Below are 23,428 nucleotides of genomic sequence, written 5' to 3'. Positions count from 1 at the left end.
TGAATGAATACTGAATTTTTTCAAATGATTTTTTTTGACATAAATTGATAGGATCATGTGGTTCTTCTTCTTTAGACTATTATAATCATGGATTACAGTGAATTTTTGCATGTTGAACAAGTTAAGGTGCATAGTTTTTTTATATATATGCTGCTGGATTCCATTTGCTAATATTTTGTTTTGTATTTTTGCAAAAATTTTCATAAAGTATATTGTTTTCTTTTTTTTCACTTTAACCTACCTATGTCATTATATTTGAGGTGAATTTCTTGTAGACAGAATATAATCTCATGTTTTTATTCTTTCTAAATCCATCGTCCATCTGGCAATCTGTCTTTTAATCAATGTATTTAGAACATTTAATGTAATTATTGGTATATTTGGATTTGGACGTACCATGTTATTATTTGTGTTCTGTTTTTCCCCTCTGATTTTTATTCCTCTGTTTCCCTTTCCTTCCTTTTTTTGGGTTATTTGAACATAGTTTAGTATTCTATTCATTGATGCCTTTCATGAGCAGTGTTAGGACTCTTGGGATACTAATAGATTAAAGCAAAATTGGGAAGTCAGTCAAATATGTCATGGAGATCCCAGCCTCTCCTTTCCACAGCCTTTGCCAACTTCAGTGGCCCTAGAACACTCACTTTTTCATGCAGAAGGATTCCTGCATCCTTTTATACCTGGGGTGGATAAATTGGGTCCAGTCATATGTATCAACTATTATTAGAGTGCAATGCTGAGAGGATTGTTATGTTCAGAGGGAAATTGTGCTGGGTTCTATTAGTGATGTCTGTCGTGGTCTGGGAAAAGGGCAGTGGCAGCAAATATTCTGTTGTATTATTTGCCAACCTTTCTCCTCTTCTCACATAAAAAGATTATCTGGAAAAATATCTGCTATTGTCAGGTTTGTTTGTTTGTTTTTTTTTGGTATAAATTTAAGGTAATTTGCTTCCCTTACATCACATCTGCTCTACCATCACTCTACTCTATAATTGTGGACTAAAGACCTGATCATCTATTAAAGGAATTTCTGGGGTCAGTGAACAGTTGTAGGAAAGTTGTGGGGAGAGGAAAGTAGTGGGTGCTGGTGGGTAGACTTTCCTTGAATCCTGCCATGATTCCTTTTACATCCAGTAAGGCTAATCATGTCCCTGTGTGTAATAACATGGGAGCCTTCCTTGACTGGAAGAGGAGATTGACAGACTCAAATGGCAGGCCAAGCAAATGATATGATGCCAGCCACTACGCAGAATTTCTTAACAGGGTCGGTGGCTGCTATTACTGCATTGAAGAAGACACACAGCTTGCAAGAGCAGCCCAAGGAGTCTTGACCTCCATACAGAATGGGAAAAGCATCTGACTGGGAAGAGACTGAGCTAGACATACGTGAACCATCTTAGAAGAGTAATTAGAAGTATGGGCTTTGGAATAACACACACTTGACTTTGAATTCTGGATTTACGACTTATAGTTGTGAGACTGAGGGTAAGTTGCTACTTCTCTGATACTTGGTTTCCTCGTCTGTTAAAATAGGATAATAACATTTACCCACTTCTCTCTCTGGGTGATGCTGGAGACCATCTGACATAATGTGAAATAAAAAATGCCTGGCACAGGCAGTAGATACTCAGTGAATGTTAGCTTTTTATTATTCTTAGGTTGTGTTATGGGTATCAATAGTCACTGCTTACCTTGCTTCTTCTGACAGGGTGCAAGCAAGGGCAAAATCATGGGTATGACCTTTCTTGGATGGGCAAAGGAGTCATCATGTTTTTCATGCTGAGACTATACCAATTCCTTAAGTCTAATGTTACCAGAACTAACAATGATTTACTTTTTTAAAAAGTGCCATGAAATTCAGAACAACTCTTAATTGTGAGTCTCTTTCTTTAAAACAAAAATTTCACCTAAGCAAATGCTAATATTTCAAGAAAATTCTTTGAGGGATTTTAATTGACACATATAAATGCTGTAGTTCAATTTGCATTTAAATAGGCATTCTTAATATTTCCTTTTAAATGGGCTTTATTTTTCTCTTGTGAAACTAAAAATTGATTTCTTCTTTTTAGCAAAATGTGTGCCTACTAGGGTTCATGGTTAAGAGATGTGGTACAGCTGTTCTTTTATTTTTCCCACTCTCTGGAAATAGCCTTACCAGAGCAAGCACAAGTGAACAATAGAAATAATATTTTTTTAAAAAAATGTGTTTCTGCAAGAGATTGATTGGTGGTTTAACAAAGACTGACATCAGCATGACATTCTCTCCATGAATCCACAAGGCTGCACAAAAAAATCTCCCCTATTTACAAGTAGAGTCAACCTTCCATCTCTGATTTTTGCTTGATGTCACAGTGTCTTTCTTAAAATACATTGCAGGGACGGGCTTTCTTTGCCTTTCTATACTGGGATGGGAGAGTTCCCTGAGAAAGCCTCTGGTAGTGGAATTTCGGGAAGTAGAGTCCTCATCCGCAACTTATTACCAAAGTAACTCTTGAACAGGTGTTTGGCACATGTTCCCAGTCTCCTGAGAATGGGAACCACAGTGCAGAGCTTGGAATTTATTGAGGTTCTTTACTCAAGTCTGACTTTAGGTCTGCTAATGATCTGTGACAGGAAATACTAGGGGCTCACCCAAATCCACGTTCTCCTCTTCATTCTGGGCACACAGCTAGACTGTGTTTCCCTGCCTCCCTTTTAGTTAGGTGTGGTCATGTGCCTGAATTTTATCTGAAGCTGATATGTCCTCTTTCCAGGCTTGGTCCATCTAAATTTCCCACAAGTTCCTTTCTCTTTTCTCCTTCTGGCTTGTTAGAATGAGTTGACTCCCAGGGCAAACTTAGAAGCCACCTGTTGAATACGGCAGCACCTCCATCAGCTTGGGCTCCCTGAATGACTATTTGGCCAACCTGCTCACTTGCTCAGTCCTGTTTCATGAGCAAGAAATAGACTTCTATTGAGTTTGAGCCATTATACATTTGGCGGCTTATTTGCTATAGCAGTTAACTTATCCTAACTATAACTTGCTCTTTTCCTACACTTTCAGTCACAATATATATTTTAACAGGGCTGTGAGTGCTGCTGACACAGGGCCAGTACTCCTTTAAACAACTGGTATAACTCTTAATCCTCATGCATCCTTTTCTCTGGGAATCTGAGGTCTAGGTTATTGTCCAGTGATGCTAAAGCAGTTCTTTCTCAGAATGTATGGCATTTCCATCCCACCAAATCACTTTGAGGAAACTTCTCTTCTTGAAAACAGTCAGGACAATTCAGTTGTTCAACCACTCATTCATTTCACCATTTGATGAGTAAATTATCCATTCACTTGATTATCTATTCAAAAAAATATTCAAGGCTTGGAAGGCAGTTTACAAGATTAATAAGATACAACAAAGCAGCCTATGAAAACCAAACTGGGAGTGAAAGAAGAAAGAAAAACAAGGGTAGAATCAACAAAATGGAGCCAGAAATATTAGCTAACATACATAAGGGCTTGTCTCGTTAGCCCCTGCCCTCTCTGACATCTTACTCCTGAAGCTGCTTCTGGCTGCTTCCTCTCACCTCCTTCTTCGTAAATCCTAATTTCTTGGGAGACCATTTCTTTAAACATATTCTGATGGCCCCAAGTTTCCATCTCTTCCTATGGGATCCTTGGTGGCACGATTTCAGTCAGGCCGCTGGACAGTATGGTTTGGGAAGCCTTAACTTGGGAAGTCATTTTTCTTATGACTCATGGGGCTGAGTATTTTTTCATAAACTACAGTTATTTTCCATTTATACTTTTTTTAAAGATTTTTTTGATGTGGATGATTTTTTAAGTCTTTATTGAATTTGTTACAATATTGCTTCTGTTTTATGTTTTGGTTTTTTTGGCCGTGGGGCATGTGGGGTCTTAGCTCCCCGACCAGGGATTGAACCCGCACCCCCTGCATTGGAAGGCGAAGTCTTAACCACTGGACTGCCAGGGAAGTCCCTCCATTTACACTTCTCATCTTGTGAGTTTTTATTCTAATATATTACTGATTTTTCTATTGAGCTTCTTTCTTTATTGATGTATAGGTGTTCTTTGCATATGAACAATATTAATCACATTTAATATGTTACAAATATTTTTCCCAGTCTTCCTTTTGTCTTTTGAAAAATATGTATGCAAGTTACATAATTTTTTTGAATTGTTCATTTTTCTTTAAACCTTTATTTTTTGAGCAGTTTAGGTTGACAGCAAAATTGAGGGCCATATACAGAGATTTTCTATAAACTCCCTGTTCCCACATACACATAGCCTTCCCCATTACCAAAGTGGTACATTTGTTACAACTGATAAACTTACACTGACACGTCATTATCATCCAACATCCATAGTTTACATTACGGTTCATTGGTGTTGTACACTCTGTGGGTTCGGACAATTGTATTTACCATTATAATACCACACAGAGTAGTTTCACTGCCCTAAAATCCTCTGTGCTCTGCCTATTCATCCCTCCCTTCCTCCAACCCTTGGCAACCACTGGTCTTTCCACTATCTCCATAGTTTTGCCTTTTTCAGAATGTCATATAGTTGGAATCATGCAGTATGTAGCCTTTTCATATTGGCTTCTTTCACTTAGTAATTTGTATTTAATTTTCCTCCACTTCTTTTCATGGCTCAATAGCTTATTTCTTTTAGTGCTGAATAATATTCTATTGTCTGGATGTAACACAGTTTATCCAATCACCTACTGAAGGACATCTTGGTTGCTTCCAAGTTTCAGCAATTATGAATAAAGCTGCTACACATGTCTATGTGCAGGTTTTTGTACAGGTAAATACCAAGGAGTGTGATTGTGGATCATATGGTAAAAGTATTTTTAGTTTTGTAAAAAAACCACCTAACTGTCTTCTGAAGTGGCTTACCATTTTGCATTCCCACCGGCAATTTGTGACAGTTCCTATTGCTCCACAAACTCACCAGCATTTAGTGTTCTCAGTGTTCCAGATTTTAGCCATTCTAACAGGTACATAGTATATCTCATTGTTGTTTACTTTGCATTCCCTAATTACATATGATGTGGAACAACTTTTCATATGTTTATTTTTCATCTGTATATGTTCCTTGATGAGGTGTCTGTTTAAGTTCTTTAGCCCATTTTTTTTTTTTTTTTTTTTTTGTGGTATGCGGGCCTCTCACTGTTGTGGCCTCTCCCGCTGCGGAGCACAGGCTCCGGACGCGCAGGCTCAGCGGCCATGGCTCACGGGCCCAGCCGCTCCGCGGCATGTGGGATCCTCCCGGACCGGGGCACGAACCCGCATCCCCTGCATCGGCAGGCGGACTCTCAACCACTAGCGCCACCAGGGAAGCCCCTCTTTAGCCCATTTTTTAGTTGAGCTGTTTTCTTATTGTGGAGTTTTAAGTGTTCTTTGTGTATTTTGGATAGTAGTCCTTTACTGGGTGTGTCTTTCTCAAATATTTTCTCTCAGCCTTTAGCTGGTCTCCTCATTCTCTTGACATTGTCTTTTGCAGAAGTTTTTCATTTGAATGAAGTCCCTCATCAATGATTTCTTTTGTGGATCATGCTAATGGTGCTATATCCAAAAAGGCATCAACCATACCCATGGTCATTTAGGTTTTCTTCTATATTATCGTCTAAGAATTTTAGAGTTTTGCATTTAAAATTTAGGTCTATGATCCATAAGTTAATTTTTTGAAGGGTGTAAAGTCTTGATTCAATTTTTTTTTTTTAATGTGGTTCTAGTTCTGGGCTCCCTATTCTGTTCCATTGATCTAGTTATATATTCTTTTGCCAGTTCCACACTGTCCTGATTACTGTAGTTTTACAGTAAGTAAAGTTGAGTAGCATCAGTCCTCCAATTTTGCTCTTCTTCAATATTGTGTTGGCTATTCTAGGTCTTTTGCCTCTTCATGTAAACTTTAGAATCAGTTTGTTGATATCCATAAAATAACTTGCTGGGATTTTTATTAGAATTGCATTGAGTCTGTAAATCAGGTTGTAAAGAACTGACATCTTGACAATATTGTCTTCCAATCCATGAATATGGAATCTCTCTCTCTATTTAGTTCTTTGATTTTGTTCATGAGAATTTTGTATTTTTTATCATATAGATCTTATACATATTTTGTTAGATTTATACCTAAGAATATTATTTTGGGGGTGCTAATATTAATGGTATTGTGTTTTTAATTTCAAGTTATACTTGCTTATTGCTGGTATATAGGAAAATGATTGGCTTTTATCTATTAATTTTGTATCCTGCAACCTTGCTCTAATTACTCATCAGTCCCAGGAGTTTTTGGTTGATTCCTTCAGATTTTCTACACAGGTGATCATGTCATCTGTAAACAAAGACAGTTTTATATCTTTCTTTCCAATCTGTATACCTTTTACTCCATTTTCTTGTCTTACTACATTAACAAGGACTTCCAGTACAATGTTGAAAAGGAGTGGTGAGAGGGGATATTTTTGTCTTGTACCTGATCTTAGTGGGAAAGCTTTGAGTTTCTCATCATTAAGCATGATATTTTTACCAGTGAAATGGCAATTCTTTGGTTCTTGTCCTCTCGAGGGAAAGAATTCAGTAGAGAGTTGTAGAGCAGTTTTAAGCAGCAAGAGTTTTATTGAGCAAAGCGAAAGTATGCTCTCGAGAAAGGATGAGAATGGGCTGTCTGGAAACCAGAAGAAGCCCTGCAGTGAGGGTAGTGTTGGGTTTTTTAGAGTGGTGGCAGTCCCTCCCCACATCCTATGTGATCTGACTGACAAGTTGATTGACAGTTTTAGGTTTTATCAATATAACCTTTCCCTTAGTGGGCAGGTGCTTATGCATAAGCACCCAAGCAAAACCACAGGGGCGAGTGGTTGGGGGGGGGATACCGTAAATATGGCATTATTGGCCCTGGGTTACCTTGAGTCACCTTTTAGGTCTTGGTGCACCTGTACCAATCTGTGTTGGTGGTTTTATCTTGCTTAGTCCTGATAAGGCTGGAAATTAAGTGGTGGTCCTTGACTAGAAAAAGGAAGATTTCTGGGCATGTTCTGATTACCAGTGTCCAGGTTGGGGAGGGAAAGATGAGAGCCCTTCCAGAATGCAGCAGGACCCACTCATGTCTGACTAGCTACCTAACAATATTAGGTGTAGTTTTTTTTTAACAGATAATCTTTATCCACTTGAGGAAGTTTCCCTCTATTCCTAGCTTACTGAGAGTTTTTGTCATGAATGGGTTTAGATTTTATCAAATGATTTTCTACATCTATTGATTTAATCATGTGGTTTTTCTTTTCTTTTCTTTTTTTTTTTTTTAGTCTGTTGGTGTGATGGATTACATTAACTGATTTTGAAATGTTGGATCAGACTTGCATACCTGGGATAAGTCCTACTTGGTGGTTATGATATTATGATTTATAGGAAATATATATTTGGTCTTAGTCCCTATTCTGCCACAGAAATCCTAAAACCTTCAGAATTTCCTAGGTGATGAGAGTGATAAGGGTGACTTTTGTTATGTTAATGAGGTCACTTTTGGAAATCACCTAAGGATGGGTGGGGGTTTGTTGCTGAGGAAAGCAACCATGTGATCAGAGGGTTGGAATTTTCAGTCCCACCCTTCAGACCTCTGGGGAGGAGAGAGGGGCTGGAGATTGAGTTCAATCACCAATGACCAATGATTTAATCAACCATGTTTGTATAATGAAGCCTCCATAAAACCTAAAAGGAGGGCGTTTGGAGAGCTTCTGGATTGTAAACATGTGGAGAATTAGGAAGAGTGGTTTGCTCAGAGAGCATGGAAGTTCTTTGCCCCTTCCCCATACCTTGCCCTATGTATCTCTTCCATCTGGCTGTTCATGAGTTATATCCTTTGTAATAAACTGATAATCTAGTTAGTAAACTGGTTTCCTGAGGTCTGTGAGCTACTTTAGCAAATTAATCAAATCCAAGAAAGGGGTCATGGGAAACTTATTTATAGACTGTCTGTTGGAAGCACAGGTCACAATCTGTACTCACAGTTGTCATCTGAAGTGGAGGCAGTATTGTGGGACTGAACTCTTAACTTGTGGAATCTGATGCTATCCCTGGGTAGATAGTGTCAGAATTGAGTTGTCTTAGAATTGAGTTGAACTGTAGGACTCCCAGCTGTCAGAGAATAGCTTGGTGTGGGGGTAAAACCTGCACATCAGAATTGGTATTGTGGTACAGAATTATTTTTATACTTTTTTGGATTTGATTTGCTAATATTTCGTTGGAGATTTTTGCATTTATTTTCATGAGGGATATTGGTTTGTGGTTTTCTTTTCTTGTAATGTCTTTGTCTGGTTTTGGTTTTAGGGTAATGTTGGCCTCATAGAATGAGTTAGGAAGTATTCCTTCTGCTTTTATCATCTGAAAGAGATTATAGAGAGTTAGTATAATTTCTTCCTTAAATGTTTGGTAGAATTCATCAGTGAATCCATCTGGTCCTGGTGTTTTCTTTTTTGGAAGGTTATTTATTATGGATTCAACTTCTTTAATAGATACAGGCCTGTCAGATCATCTATTTCTTCTTGTGTGAGCTTTAGCAAATTGTGTCTTTCAAGGAATTGATTCATTTCAGCTAAGTTATCAAAGTTGTGGGCATAGAGTTGTTCATATTATTCCTTTAATATCTTTTTCCATGGGGTCTGTAGTAATGTCCCCTCTTTCATTTCAAATATTGGTAATTTGTATCCCCCACCCCCCCTTTTCTTTTCTTAGTTAACCTGGCAAGAGGCTTATCAATTTTACTGATCTTTTCAATTTTACTACCTTTTGGTTTTGTTGATTTTCTCTGTTGATATCTTGTTTTCAATTTCATTGATTTTTTACTCCAATTTTTATTATTTCTTTTCTTGTGCTTACTCTGGATTTAATTTACTCTTCTTTTTGTAGTTTTCACAGTTGGAAACTTAGATTGCTGATTTTAGATGTTTCTTTTTTTCTAATATGTGTATTCAATGCTATAAATTTCCCCCTAAGCAGTGCTTTTGCTGCATCCCACAAATTTTGATTATTTTTGTTTTCTTTTTCATGTAGTTCAAAATATTTTAAAATTTCTCTTGAGATTTCTTCCTTGACCTATGTGCTATTTAGAAGAGTGTTGTTTAACCTCCATGTATTTTGGGATTTTCCAGGTATATTTCTGTTATTAATTTCTAGTTTAATTCCAGTGTGGTCTGAGAACAGACATTATATGATTTCTGTTCTTTTAAATTTGTTAAGATGTGTTTTATGGCCCAGAATGTGGTCTGTTTTGGTGAATGCTCTATGTGAGCTTGAGAAAAATGTGTGTGTCCTGCTGTTGTTGCAAGAAGTAGTCTACAGAGGTCAATTATATCCAGTTGATTAACAGTATGTTTGAGTTTAACTACGTCCTTACTGATTTTCTGCCTACTGGATCTATTTCTGAGGGGTGTTGAAGCCTCCAACTGTGATAGTGGATTCATCTATTTCTCCTTGCAGTTCTATCAGTTTTTGCCTCATAGAGTTTCAGCTCTGTTTTAGGTACATACATGTTAAGAATTGTTATGTGTTGTTGGAGAATTGACTCCTATCTTGTTATGTAATGCCCTTCTTTATCCCTCGTGACTTTATTTTTATTTTATTTTTTGGCTGCGTTGGGTCTTCGTTGCTGCGTGCGGGCTTCCTCTAGTGCAGCAAGTGGGGGCTACTCTTCGTTGCGGTGTATGGGCTTCTCACTGTGGTGGCTTCTCTTGTTGTGGAGTATGGGCTCTAGGGCACACGGCTTCAGTAGTTGTGGCGTGCGGGCTCAGTAGTTGTGGCTCGCGGGCTCTAGAGAGCAGGCTCAGTAGTTGTGGCACATGGGTTTAGTTGCTCCATGGCATGTGGGATCTTCCCAGACCAAGGATTGAACCTGTGTCCCCTGCATTGGCAGGCGAATTCTTAACCACTGCACCACCAGGGAAGTTCCCTGATAACTCTCTACTTTGAAGTCTGCTCTGTCTGACATTAATATAACCACCCCTGCTTTATTTTGATTAGTGTTAGCCTGGTATATTTTTCTCCATTCAAGTACTTTTTTTTTTTTTCTTTTTTTTGCGGTACGCGGGCCTCTCCCGTTGCGGAGCACAGGCTCTGGACGCACAGGCTCAGCAGCCGTGGCTCACGGGCCCAGCCGCTCCACGGCATGTGGGATCTTCCCAGACTGGGGCACGAACCCGTGTCCCCTGCATCGGCAGGCGGACTCTCAACCACTGCGCCACCAGGGAAGCCCTGCTTTTTGTGGTTTTAATTGAGCATTTTATATGATTACATTTCCTCTTCCTTCTTAGCATATCAGTTATACTTCTTTTTTTAAAATTTTTCTTTAGTGGTTTCCCTAGAGTTTGCAATATACATTTACAACTAATTCATATCCACTTTCAGATAACACTATTCCCATTTATAGGTAGGTTGAGTACCTTATAATAACAAAATAATATTAATTCTTTCCTCCTATCCCTAGTATCATTGCTGTCATTCATATATACATCTATATATATATACACACACATATATACATACATACATATATATGAATATATATAGGCATATACAAGCATATAAATATACATAACTGAATACACTTTTGCTATTATTATTTGGTTAGATCAATTAAGAATAATAAAAATGGGTGAAGGGGATCAAAAGGTACAAATTTCCAGTTATAAAATGAATAAGTCATGGGGATGTAATGTACAGAATGCTGACTATAGTTAATAATACTATATTGCATATTTGAAGGTAGCTGGGAGAGTGGATCTTGAAAGTTCTCATCATGATGGGGATGAATGTTAACTGGACTTACTGTGGTGATCATTTTGCAATATATACAAATAACAAATCATTACACTGTATACATGAAACTAATGTTCAATTATACCTCAATAATATAGTTTCTATTTTACTTTCACTTTTCCTTCTTCAGTGCTCTTCCTTACTTTATGTAGATCAGAGTTTCTGACATATTTTTTTTTCTCTCTAAAAAGCTTTTAACATTTCTTGCAAGTCAGGTCTGCTAGCAACACATTTTCTCAATTTTTGCTTGTCTAAGAAAGTCTTTATTTCTCCTTCATGTTTGAAGGATAATTTTGCAGGGTACAGAATTTTAGGTTGGTGACTTTTCTCTCTCAACACTTTAAATATTTCACTCCACTCTCTTCTTGCTTGCCTGGTTTCTGAGAAATCAGGTTTAATTCTTATCATTTCCCCTCTGTAAGTAAGGTGTTTCTTTTTCCCCCCTCTGGCTTCTTTCAGGACTTTTTCCTTTAGCTTTGATTTTCTGTAGTTTGAGGTGGGCTGGAGTTGGGTATTTCTCTTCTCCCATGTGGAAGGCTAGAGCTGACTCAGAAAGGTGATAATACTCCAACAGGTTAGATTCTGATTAACTAAGTTTCCCCTGAGAGCAGGCCTTGTTAAGAAGAACAAACTGTTCTGGCATATTTCTTTTTCCTTTTTCTTTTTTAAAAATATTTATTTATTTGGCTGCACTGGGTCTTAGTTGCAGCATGCGGGATCTTCGTTGCTGTGTGCGGGATCTTTGTTGTGGCATGCGGGATCTTTTAGTTGCAGCATGTGTGCTCTTAGTTGCACCATGTGGGATCTAGTTCCGTGACCAGGGATCGAACCCGGGCCCCCTGCATTGAGAGTGTGGAGTCTTAACCACTGGACCACCAGGGAAGTCCCTGGCATATTTCAATATGGTTCTTATTTCCTTCCCATTGCCAGAGCATGAGGGGATTTTCCTCTTAATTTACTGTGAGGACCTGGTAGAGCTTCTGGGGTAAATCTTACAAAAGTCCCCCTGTGACTGTGTCCCCTGATGTTTTACTCTCAGACTTGTCCATACCTAGCCTATAGCAACTTGTCAATTACAGTTCAGATTTTCTTACCTGGCACTGTTCTTTTGGAGGTTTCCACTTATGAGTCTCCTCTGGTAAGCGGTGACACCCTGTATTCACCTGTCTGTGTCTCCAGTCTTGTGGGTAGCTATTTGCTCTGTGTCCTCATCTTTCTTAGAAATACTAGAAGAGTTATTTATGTTTCAGTCTGTTCTGCTTTTTACTTGTTAGAAGGGAGTGGCAACTTCCAAGTTCCTTACATGTGGAATAAGAAACCAGAGTCAAATTATTATTTTGCACTTCCTAAAATGTTCCATCACAATGTAAGATTGGATACTATAAAACTCCTGGAGGAAGACATAGACAGAACACCCTTTGACATAAATCGCAGCAATAAGTTTTTGGATCCGTCTCCTAGAGTAACAGAAATAAAAATAAACAAATGGGACCTAATCAAACTTAAAAGCTTTTGCACAGCAAAGGAAACTATAAATAAGATGAGAAGACAACTCTCAGAATGGGAGAAAATATTTGCAAGCGAATCAACGGACAAAGGATTAATTTCCAAACTATATAAACAGCACATTCAGCTCAATATTAAAAAAACAAACAACCCAATCAAAAAATGAGCAGAAGACCTAAATAGACATTTCTCCAAAGAAGACATACAGATGGCCAAGAGGCACATGAAAAGCTGCTCAACGTCACTAATTATTAGAGAAATGCAAATCAAAACTACAATGAGGTATCACCTCACACCAGTCAGGATGGGCATCATAAGAAAATCTACAAACAGCAAGTGCTGGAGAGGGTGTGGAGAAAAGAGAATCCTCTTGCACTGTTGGTGGGAATGTAAGTTGATACAGCCACTATGGAGAACAGTATGGAGGTTCCTTAAAAACTAAAAATAGAATTACCATATGACCCAGCAATCCCACTACTGGGCATATACCCAGAGAAAACCATAATTCAAAAAGACATATGCACCCCCAATGTTCATTGCAGCGCTATTTACAATAGCCAGGTCATGGAAGCAACCTAAATGCCCACCAACAGACAAATGAATAAAGAAGATGTGGTACATATGTACGATGCAATATTACTCAGCCATAAAAAGGAATGAAATTGGGTCATTTGTAGAGACGTGGATGGACCTAGAGACGGTCATAGGGAGTAAAGTTAGTCAGAAAGAGAAAAACAAATATCGTATATTAACGCATATATGTGGAATCTAGAAAAATGGTACAGATGAACTGGTTTGCAGGGCAGGAATAGAGACACAGATGTAGAGAACAAGCGTATGGACACCAAGGGGGGAAAGTGGGGGCAGGGGTGGTGGTGGTGGTGGGATGAACTGGGAGCTTGGGATTGACATATATACACTAATATATACAAAATAGATAACTAATAAGAACTTGCTGTATACAAAAAATAAAACAAAGTTCAAAACAAACAAACAAATGGAACCAAATTAAACTTAAAAGTTTTGCATAGCAAAGGAAACCATAAACAAAATGAAAAGAGAACCTACAGAACGGGAGAAAATATTTGCAAATGATGCGATTTGCAAATGATGCAACCAACAAGGGATTAATTTGCAAATGTACAAATGGATCGTACAAGCTCAATATCAAAAAAACAAACAACCCAATCAAAAAATGGGCAGAAGACCTAAATAGATATTTCTCCAAAGAAGGCATATAAATGGCCAACAGGCACATGAAAAAATGCTCAACATCACTAATTATTAGAGAAATGCAAATCAAAACTGCAATGAGGTATCACCTCACTCTGGTCAGAATGGTCATCATCAAAAAGTCTACAAATAATAAATGCTGGAGAGGATATGGAGAAAAAGGAACACTCCTACACTGTTGGTGGGAATGTAAACTGGTATAGCCACTATGGATAACGGTGTGGAGGTTCCTTAAAAAACTAAAATTACAGTTACCATATGATCCTGCAATCCTACTCCTGGGCATATATCCAGAGAAATTTATGGTTATGGGGGAGGGATATATTAGGAAGATGGGATTAACATATACACACTATTATATATAAAATAGATAACCAACAAGGATCTATTGTAGAACACAGGAAACTATAGTCAATATTTTATAATAACCTATAAGGGAAAAGAAACTGAAAAAAAAAAATATATGGGTCTAACTGAATCACTGTGCTGTATACCTGAAACTAACACGACATTGTAAATCAACTATACTTCAATTTTAAAAGTTTTTTTAAAAAGTCTCATCACAAGAAAAAAATTTTAACCAAGTATGGTGATGGATATTAACTAGACTTATTTTGATTATTTTGCAATATATAAAAATACCAAATTATTATGTTATACATTGGAAGCTCATGTTATATGTCAATTATATCTCAATAAAAATATAAACAAGCATGTTCAGTTATATTGCTCTAGTTTTAGCAAATTTTTGTGTATAGTATTTTATAGTATAAAAGAAAATAAAATATTTTTTAAATTAACAAAAAAACAAGTAATACATTATATAGTTCTAATAAAATTCAAAGAAAACAGATTAAGGAAAATATCCCCTTTAATATTCCCTCCTGTTGGGGGAAGGGAAAAAACACTTATCAGGAAAAAACACTTATCAGGTTGGTATGTATACTTCAGGATATTTAATATTTTATTTTCCACACATTTACAGTTAAATATTCATATAGGAATCATATACATATATATGCAAAATTAGGACCATGTTGTATATATTTTTCCGTGACTTATTTTTTCACTTACTGTATATTTGGAGAACTTTCCATGTTGTGTGTCTATATCTACATAAAAAATTACTGCATAATATTCCATTATATTGATGTAGTGAAGTTTATTTAACCATTCTTTTCTTTATGAACATTTATGTAATTTCCAATTTTTTATTATTGTAAATGATACAACAAAATTCTTCATTTTACTTTGAACATTTTGGGAAGCATTTCTCTAAGATAGATATTTAGAAGAGGAATTGCTGGATATTTTAAACATTTAGAGATATTTTACAAATCTGATGGGTAAAGAAATATCCTTTCCTCGTTTTAAAGTAGAATTTCACTGATTTCTAGTGAGATTGAGCACTTTTTCACATATTTATTGGCCATTTGTAACTTTTGTATTCTGCAACATTAATCTTTTGCTTTATATGTTATAAATATTTTCTTCCTGTTTCTCATTTGTCCTTTAAACTTTGCTTATGGTGTCTTTTATGGTTAGGTTTTTCTGCTTTATGAAGTCAAGTCTGCCAATCTTTCATTTTTTCACTTTTGGCCTAAGAAAATCTTCTTTACCACAAGCCCACAAACATATGCTCCTAGTTTTCCTCCACATAAAAATGTATAGATGAAGTGGACACAGCCTAGCTGTTCGGTCAACTCTTGCTCTTTTCCTTCTGAGCACATAGCCAGACTTTATATTCCAACCTTCCTTTCAACTGGGTGTGGCTGTGCTATTGAGTTCTGGCTGACAGAATGTGGACAGAGGCTAACGGAATGTGTGCCATTTTCCGTGACTTGCCTGTGCCATCTTTTATACTATTTTTCCTTTTGGTTGTCTGTAAGGAATATAACCCCCAGGGAGAAATGGGGAGCTACATTTTGAAGATGGTGGAACCACAATATGGAAAGTGCTAGGATTGGAATCACCTCTTGGAGAGGAGCTACACAATCAGAAACATGTGTTTTGACTTTTACGTGACTTTTAAGCTGCTGAGATTTGGGGATTTATCTGTTACAGCCACTAAATACTTTAACTAATATATATTTCTGTATATACTTCTAATATCTACATTGTTAATACAATTGATAAAATAATTTATTCTTATGCTTGGTATGAGATAAGGATCTAACCAAATTACCCCTCTCCCAAAATGGACTGTCGATTTTGGGGGCTAATTTGTCTTTTATCTATGTAAAATGTTACCCTATGTAAAATGTTATTGTACCTTTGACTGTACCATACACAGTTGGCAATTTTCAGTCATTTGTGATCTCTAAAAACAGCAGTTTCAGTCCATTTAGTATTAAATTCTCTTGTACATATTAAAATGTTTATAGACTTTCTATCCTTGCCCATCGATGTTTCTTCACCAGTAGCATACTGTTTTAATTATTGTAGCTTTATAGTATGTTTCATATCAGGTAGGGCAAGGTGAACTTTAAAATCAGTTGGCCAAGTTCTACGAAAAATCCTGTTGAGGTTTTGAGTGGAATTGCATTATATTTGTATAGATTAATTTTGAGAATCAACATTTCTATAATATGGAGTTTTCTCAATTGGGAGTGTGACCATAAACAGGCAAGATAAAATTTGTCCACAAATAATTAAAAAATATATGAGTCACAGCTCTAGGGAAGCCAGAGGTTTAATGGCAACTGCTTGTCTCTTTCTAAACTATGGACATGAAGGGAAATTTACTCACCAGGGCCTTCTAAATTTTAACCTGTACCTGGTCTCCTCTGGTTTTTGTGAGAGAGAAAGGCTGCTGCTATGTATTTATTTATAAATTTTCTGCATCTCTCTACTAGGGTATAAGTACCATAAAATTAGGACTTTGCTTCCTTTATTTACTGTAGTATCTCCAGTGCTTGGAACAGAGCCTGAACCATGAATTCTTAAAAATTAAAAAAAAATTTTTTGTCAAAAGGGGAAATAATGAATATGAGGACTCTAGCCCTTAATGAGGTTGGTAATTTGCATCTAGCATCTGATACATAAGATGTAGGTCACAGCATAAAGGTGCTTGTTTCTTCTGGTTCTTATTATGTTCCCATGGCTGCATCTATTTAGCCATGCTTAATTGTTATGAAATGGTAATATATAAAATGGCTGTGATGATTAAAACATTCACAAGCATGGCCTTAGAATAAAAATTGCAATGAATGAACAAGGTTACTCACTGAAGCACTGTTTGCAGTAGCAAAAGATTGGAAACAACCCAAATGTAAATCAACAAGGACATAGTTTACAAAAAAAAAACCAACTATGGCATATTCATACAATGGAATAGCATACAGCCGTTAAAAACAAAACAAAAACCAAAGAAAAATTGATATGAAAATATCTCCAGGATAAACTGCATTGTTAAGTTAAAAAAAAAAGTGTAGAGCGGACTATATAACATGCAACCTTTTGTGGAAAAAAGAAAAGGAAATAAAAATACATGTTCATGTTTGCTTCTAGATCCAAAGAAACTCTAAAATGATTAGAATAAATGAATAAAAGTGATTACCTGTTGGAGTGGTGATGGGAACTGGGGTGAGTGTGACACTTCTTACTGTATATATATATATATTTATTTATTTTTATTTTTATTTTTTGCGGTATGCGGGCCTCTCACTGTTGCGGCCTCTCCTGTTGCGGAGCACAGGCTCCGGACGCGCAGGTTCAGCGGCCATGGTTCACGGGCCCAGCCGCTCCGCAGCATGTGGGATCTTCCCGGACCGGGGCACGAACCCGTATCCCCTGCATTGGCAGGCGGACTCTCAACCACTGTGCCACCAGGGAAGCCCCTTACTGTATATTTTTATATATTATTTGATTCCTGTACCTTGTGAATATATTGCCATTAAAATTAAATAAAATATAAAATATAAATGATGATAACAATTATATTTCATGTAAGAAATACACTCAGTCTGTTAGTTGGTACAATAAAGAAATGAAAATTGTTTTGGATTTGTACCCATTTGGGGGAATTGGTCTTTGGTATAGCTATTAAGTGTTTGCAGAAATAACATGTAAAGTTATGTAAGGTGACAGCAGCAGCAGCCAAATCAGAGTTCCTTGGTTGGTCCCGTCTCATTCAGGAGGCTTTCTGGACCAGGCAGTTAGGGTTAATGTGCTTTTGTTCATCTTCTTTTCAGATTATAGGGCTCAGGGTACATCAAATCATTTTAGTGAAGCTTCTGTTTTGATGCAAAGTGTTTCAGCCTTGTCCTCTTAGTTCAAGTTAAATCAATTAAACATCTCTTAATAATTTCAAGGCAAATTGGTTTCAGAGAACTAGTAAGTGACTTGCCCACAGCTCACTTATTCACCAAATTAATTAAACTTGTTAACAAATGTAAAGTATAGAATTTCAAATATTGAGCAGTCTTGGCTGCCTTGGCCTGGTTCATTCATCTTCCTCATTAATATTAACTACTCTTTCCTGTGTGGTTAAATTTATGTTGTAAACAGAGTTGAAAAGGCTTTGCTTATGGTACATTTTAAAAATCAGATATATCTTTACCTAAAAAAAAGCATCATCATCAAAAGTATTATTGATTATGAACTGTATCAAGAGAATTTACATAAATTCGACCACTATCTTCTAGGGATTTACAGTGACAGATTTAATTTAAAATTGAAGCTAAATAATATAGATTCAATAGTTATTGTGAAAGTTCTCTGTGAAGTGCACCATACAAATGTATGGCATTTTGGGGCCATGCACTGTAATATAAAAATAATATTTTAAAAAGAAAATAACAGAGGATGAATGGGCAATTCAGGTTGGGGAAGATGGATGAAAGTAGTTCTAATAAACAGTCAGCTTTCAGCTAGATAAAAAGGCCCTATAAATGTTCAGGTTATTAACTGATACTCACCAATCACTTGGTAATCATGTACCTAATAAGAGTAAGCACTAATGGCTCAAGGAACTGCGAGTCAAATTATGAAGTTTTATTAAGATGTTTTCTCTGCTTGTCTTCAATTATTTAAATCCAGTCTAGTTTTCCTTCAAAAGTCTGGAGCTCCAGTTAATTTATGTGACTGGACATTTAAAAACAAATGTCCTCTCTACTTGTATGTACCATGATTGAGAAAGGGTACTGTATGTTTCCACAGTGCTTTGTTGAAACACAACCATTTTTCTAAACTTATTAAAATAATGTGCAACGGAAAGAGCCTTGTCCCTGGGCACTGAAACTTAGACAGCCTTCAAATTCCCATTTTCCTCACTCTCCTAGCCCACCTACTACTCCAGCTCCCTCTTCAGTAGGTGTAAGGAAGCTCCCTTTCACTTTTACCTAAACCCCTTGGCAGTTGGACACAAACCAAGATCCCAGATCAAAGAAAGTCTAAGAGAATGAAGTATTCAGGGTCCATAATAATAATACATACAGGTATCCCTTGCTTTTCAGAAGTTCGCTTTGTGCCACGTCACTTTTACAAAAGACCTACATTAGTACCTGTTTTTGTTAACTAAAAGAAATCTGAGGAGTATTTTTGCTTTTACAAAACTGGTGAAAAGCGAAAATAGCATCAGTGTTTTTTTGCAGTGAGCCATTATAGAGGCAGCATGTACCCCATCTCGAGCAGCGAGAGTAGCACCACAAGCTCCTTCCCCAGGAACTACACTCTGCCTCTCAGCTTCAAGCTGCCATCGCTTTGTGTCTGTGAGCATCTGTGCTTTATCTCCATTTATTTTGTGCATCCCTGTCAGCAAGATGTGTCTTAAGGTAATTGATTCTTGCTTTACACCATTTCTGCTTATGAAAGTTTTGATAGGAAATCTTTACTTTCGGAGAGTGGGGAAACTTGTATTCAGCTTCTTGGATAATTATCATAGAACTGTCCCTAAACCTGGAATCTCAGGGGCCATTCAAGAAATAATCTCTTTCTGGTATCTGGTTGTCTGGGACTTATTTTATTTTGATGTGCAGCCCCTAGATATTATTCAGCATTGTTCAGGAGCCAGGTACAGCTACTTGTAAAAGGATGCATGATGAATAGCCTGCTACCTTTCCTGGTTGGGGATCTGGGACCTATAGCCACCGTCAGGCCTGACCACCATCTAACCTTCTCCCTCTCCATCTTCTACTCTTCCTTTTCTTTCTGCCTCTGATCTTCTTTCCTTCTCTATATTTATTTTCCTATGCAAAACTTACCTTTCCTTCAAGGCCCCAGTTGTATATCACCTTACTTTGAGAAAAAACACATTTTGATAGAACCAGCATTTAGGAATTTAATAACTTACCAGTGGGAATGACTCAGGTTAAAGTAATTATGAGCATTCCAAGTAGAGTGACTTTTTCCTTACGGGGTAGGTATTGTCTCATTAGAGTGGACAACATACACATTTTAATTTCTTACTGTCTACACTCAGGGTGCAGTTATTTCTTAATTACCTACATGAGAGGCATCAACCAAATGAATAATTTGAAAACTCGCATTGGAATGCACAGTACAATTTTTTTCTCCCAGAAGCTTGTTTTACTAATTACATTTGGTTTGAACTTGTATTAAAACAAATACTTCAGACGCAAGAGGGAAGACATATGGGAACATATGTTTATGTATGACTGATTCACTTTGTTATGGAGCAGAAACTAACACACCATTGTAAAGCAATTGTACCCCAATAAAGATGTTAAAAAAAAAGAAAAAAACCAAATACTTCTCTAGAGTACATACCAAACTGCTTCTAAGGAGAGCAATCTAGAAATAGTTGGAACATGGGCAGAGGCCACAGGAAAATGAAAAATGCTCAGAATCAGAAGATTCAAAATTTAGTCCATTATTTATTTTGTCCTTGCTATATTCCAAAGCAGATTTTGAGGTGGAAAAATAGCTGTGGCTCACACTGGGAGGATTATGCCTTTTGAGGCCCAAATATGATTCTAGCTCTTGTCCAGTGTAGCATTTTGCTGTCTGATGATAACAACAACAGTAATCACTCCTGGATGGCCCACAGTGTCAAGGAATGTGCTAAATTCTTAACATGGTTTACCTCATTTAATCCTCAAATTACTTGTTGTCCTAATTTTACAGATCAGGCTCAGAGAGATTAATTATCTTGCCCAAAGTCACACAGCTAGTACGTGGTGGAACCCAGTTTTTGTGGCCCCACTGCCTGTGTTCCTAACACCTTCACCCTATTGCCTCTGATTTTGTTGACGATAAGCTATGCAGCTATGACTGCTTTCTATTAAAAACATCTGGGCATTTTTAAAGTGGCTGTCAGAGCCTGAAGCACTGTCTACATTGAACAGGAAAGAAGGCGGCTTTGTTGATGTCAAATTCTCCCATCTGAGAAAGGGGTTGTAATCATCTTACCAGGACAGTTTTGAGAAAACAAGTGGAACCCCAAACCTTTGATGATTGCCCAGACACACTGGTTCCATAAAAGTATAAAGTCTTCAGATACCTTTATATCCGCATGGTCTTGGCTTGACCAAAGGACCTGGCTGTGGAACTCCTTACCTAGAGTTGCTCCTTCCTGTTCACCATCTCATTCCTTGCCTTGTACTATCCGCTGCTAAATGGATCTCCCTCAATCAGCCATGGGCTGCGCCTCAGCCCTAGGATGGGAAAGTACCTCTTGGTGGGCCTTACAATCCACGCTACTGTGTAGGCTCAGCTGTCCAGGTGGTCCATCTTGTCATTGTTCTCCCAGTTCAACGTCCTGAACTTAGCTACCACCCATCCTCCCCAGTTACGGTTGCTGAGGATGTAATAGTGTTTGACACCATCTGTGACCTTTGGCACAACTTCAACTCAAATGTACCCTCTTGGAGGAAAGTTCCTTAGTGCAAAGTCTTTACCTACACCTCTTTTTTCCATCCTGCTGCCTTCTATCCTCCAACTTCCTGTATCTTAATAGTCAAAGGCCAATAAATATTAAGTTTTAGCTCTTAGCTAATATCAATGTATCCTATAGTGGTGAGGTTTTTGGTAGTTACTCAAAATTGTTAGAGTCGATTGTATGCAGTTTTGTTTTTTAACGGGGGAGAAGGAACCGAACTTACAATAGCGTGAATCTTCCTTAGCACGCACTTCCCTGCTTTGTGGAAATGGCTGTAACGATGCACAGTATCTAAATCATGTAGTGCAAATCACTACTTTGTCAAGAAGCAGGGACTTAATGCATGTGTTATTTTAAAATTGTTTTCAGCCTGAGATTGGCATACTTAATTGCTTTTTAAGTACCCTTGTTAAAGCATCAAGGATACTGTTGATGGTGTTTAAGCATCTTTGGGTGGGCTGCTGTCATTAAGAAGCAAGGTTGGCATTTTCCTCTCTAACCTCGAACTTGATGGTTTTAATATCTGGGCTATTAAATTTACACCAGGAAGAACTGGTGGATAAATCTTTTACCAAGCAATTTAAGTAAACAACAGAAATAAAGAAAAGGGTAAAGCTTTTAGCTTTCAGATAGCATATCCTCCAAGGACTGTCCTTTATTTTTGCGGTATTGCACGGAGTTGTTTGAAGCAGAAGATGCTATATTTGAGGTTGATTTTTTGTGGAATCAGCTTCTGAATTCAACTCTGAAGCGAATGCTTTGGCTTCAGGTGTAGTGTTGATGAATTACTGAAGAAATTTCAATTGGAGGTAAAAATCCTAAATATTCTTTATTTCTTTTTTGGAGGACAAGAATAAGTCCTTTGGGGAAAAAAAGAAAACAAAATAAAACTGACTTACTTTGCTTTGTTTAAAACTATTGCTTTGGTTTTTTCCCCCCCCTAAGAGTCCAAGGGCCCTGTAAACATTCATCCTTCATTCAGCAAACATTCATGGGCCATCTACTGCTTTCCAAGTACTATTCCCTTTGCCAGGAAGTATGGAGATGATATTCCAGAAGGACACATCCCTGGGAGCTTCTCTGTACCCATTCAATGATAACTTACCTAAAGAAACTTTGGCTGAGACTAAAATGTCTTAGGAGAGTTGTGAAAAATAAAGATACAGAGTTTTTTCTTTGATACGCATTTCAACATGGAATCTATTTGAAGATGCGTTCCCATTTCTCTGTGGTAAGATATACAACAAAGGAACACAGGGTGTTTTTGGAGAACTTGCCTGTTTCCTGTTGTTGAAATAAAGTCTTATATGAAATAAAAGCACTATTCAAGTTTGAGATTATTGGTGACAAAGACTGTGTTATCTGTGACAGAGAAAATATGCAATTTCCCCCCTCAGGCATGATGTACATTTATTAGAGTGTTTATCAAATAATTTGGTTTTGCAATACATTATCAGAAATTAGTGAGGTTGGTTATGGACTTAATTATGCTTTTCTAAAAAATGATTTTAGTCTGCTCTCAAACATTTTGAAGTGGACCTTTCTTATACTCACCAAATTGTATGAAAGCACATTGCCCTCATCGCATAAGGGTCACAGGTGGAACGTAGCAAGGCTGAAATGAAGGGTAATGGAAAAATCCAGTACTTGTGTTTGCTACTTAAATGTCATGGCTGGGTAAATGGATTTATCTACTTCCTAGCGCTCGGCTTCTACTACATTAGTGTGGCAGCAATTAGAGAGGAGAGGTTGCTCTACAAATTGGCTTGGCGAACCATGTAGTTCATCTTTTTATTGTGGAAAACAGAAAAAATTGCTTCTAATCAATCCACTTCAACTTTTAGTCTAAAAATTATTTACCATCCCATCAGCTGAAAGTACCTATGAAATGTTCTATTTGAATCAACTGAAGGAAAAAGGTATTTGTATCAATAAGCTGATTACGGTTATGGGGGCAAAATCTTACTATGGAAGCAATAAAGAGACCGCATTATTATTGAGGTGTCCTTGCCAAATTGATTAATGCTTTTAGGAGAATTAATCTAC

The 23,428-nt window shown here is 37.2% G+C and overlaps 1 long non-coding RNA gene across 1 annotated transcript; it reads left to right on the top strand.

Moving 5' to 3' along the window:
- The first annotated feature begins 581 nt into the window (after positions 1–581).
- On the top strand, positions 582–23,047 carry LOC125964898 (uncharacterized). Its single transcript, XR_007478233.1, has 3 exons — positions 582–3,995; positions 17,053–17,127; positions 22,328–23,047. It is a non-coding gene; the product is annotated as an uncharacterized LOC125964898 (long non-coding RNA).
- The last annotated feature ends 381 nt before the right edge of the window (positions 23,048–23,428 follow it).

The sequence above is a fragment of the Orcinus orca genome, chromosome 6, assembly GCF_937001465.1.
Source record: "Orcinus orca chromosome 6, mOrcOrc1.1, whole genome shotgun sequence".
In the NCBI taxonomy this organism is placed as follows: Eukaryota; Metazoa; Chordata; class Mammalia; order Artiodactyla; family Delphinidae; genus Orcinus; species Orcinus orca.
Note: the sequence above shows the minus strand (reverse complement) of the source record. Positions and strands in the feature narration are given on the sequence as shown.